This window comes from Vollenhovia emeryi, unplaced genomic scaffold (assembly GCF_000949405.1).
Source record: "Vollenhovia emeryi isolate VEMERY1.0 unplaced genomic scaffold, V.emery_V1.0 DF940205.1, whole genome shotgun sequence".
Classification (NCBI taxonomy): Eukaryota; Metazoa; Arthropoda; class Insecta; order Hymenoptera; family Formicidae; genus Vollenhovia; species Vollenhovia emeryi.
The window spans coordinates 9,526-11,528 of record NW_011966161.1 but is presented as its reverse complement, the minus strand read 5'-3'; positions in this window follow the sequence as shown (position 1 = coordinate 11,528).

The window sequence follows — 2,003 nt, the reverse complement described above, 5'->3', positions numbered from 1 at the left end:
AATGGGAGGATTAAAATTCTTTCCTACAGAATAATGGGAGGATTGGGACTGGGCCCGACGGTGCGGGGGAGGGAGGATTTTCTATAGAGTAAACAGATTAGTGGAGGATTAAAATTCTTTACTGAAGTACACAGAATAATGGGAGGATTAAAATTCTTTCCTGGAGTAAACTGAATAAAATAATGGGAGGATTAAAATTCTTTCCTGGAGTAAATAGAATAATGGGAGGATTAAAATTCTTTCCTGGAGTAAATAGAATAACGGGAGGATTAAAATTCTTTCCTAGAGTAATCAGTTCAATGGAGGATTAAAATTCTTTACTGGTTGGGGGAGAAACTCTGTTGGAAATATAGAATTGCAGGACATGTCGAGACTTGTTTGAACACGTCGAGACTCGTTTGAACACGTCGAGAGAAGGAGAAATATTACGGTTCGTATTCATGCGTGGATAGATTTTAAATCCTTTTAGCTAAGCATATAATCCTACATTTCAAAAGAGAAAACATGGTCAAGGGTCTGAGTCGAAAAAGGTAAATTTTACTTCCTACCCATACATATAAGATCGAGATATGAATAAATTTAAAAATATGCTGTGGAAGGGAGAGTGCGCAAACGGAAAGAAGTATAGGATACGTGTGGAAAAAAAGAAATTAATGCAATATTGATAGAAATATATTTATTTTGTAAAAAAAAAACACAAGTTGTTGCATATTTTTCTCTAATGTTCTGGCGAAGGAGCTCGAAAGGATGGAATATCTAGAAAAAAATCACACTTTATAATATGTTCAGAGATACGTGAGATTTAAAAATCACAGTAAAATATTCTTACCGTCTTCGAAGCCGCTGTCCTCGTCATCCTCTGCTAGGTGAAATATTTCAACCACCCAATTCAGGTTAGCCCCCAATTCTTCGAGACCGCGGATCCACCGTTCTTCGTCGTCGATCTGCTCCTCATCGGCGATCTCCTCCTCCTCCACCTCCTCTTCCATGTCAATCACCTCCACCTCCTCTTCCAGGTCAATCACCTCCACCTCCTCTTCTATGTCAATCACCTCCACCTCAACCTCCTCTTCCAGGTCAATCACCTTCACCTCCTCTTCTACGTCAATCACCTCCACGTCATTTTCATAATCTAGCCGTCGCCTCTCTATAAATTTAATATTTTAAATTTAATATTTTAAATTTAATATTTTAAATTTAATATTTTAAATTTGTATAATATTTCTAATTTTAATTACAACTACTTACGTCTAGCTCTTTCCTCCACCTCCTCCCCCTCCTCCTCCCGAGCGCGTCTCAGGCGAGCTGGATCCAATGGTGGCAACGAACGTAGCAACATGTTCACTCGATAACGCCGTATGTTGCAAGGTAACCGATGCAGCGAAGAAACGAACTCTGACTAGTTCCTCAAAACGCATTTTAAAATGACATCTATGTGAAAAGGATGGGGGTAAAATTTGCCAATGGGTCGAAAAAAGGCAAAGAGGGGGTAAAAATATAATCCCACATTTCAAAAGAGAAAACATCCCGTGTGGAAATTTAAGCAGGGATCCGACTGGGAAAACGTCTCACTTTTAAAAAGGATTCCGGTCAGTAAAAACTTAAATAGGAATTCGGTCGGATTTACTAGCCGGATTCCTTGTTGAAATACAATCTTTCAGCATCGATATAACCTGACAATCCTGACATGTGCAAATGCCTGATTTCCTAACGAGGAACCGACCGGAAATTCTTATATTTCTCTAATAATTTTGCAAAACCAAGTTCTAAGTTAGAAAAACAGATTGGAATCCTTTTGGTTTTCATTTCTTGGGGAAATCTCATCGGAATCCAATAATAAGTGGGGATAAGATGGAGAGATTTCCACACGGGATGGTCAAGGGTTTGGGTCGAAAAAAGGCAAAGAGGGGGTAAAAATATAATCCCACATTTCAAAAGAGAAAATATGGTCAAGGGTCTGGGTCGAAAAAGATAAAGAGGGGGTAAAAAGTATATATATATCA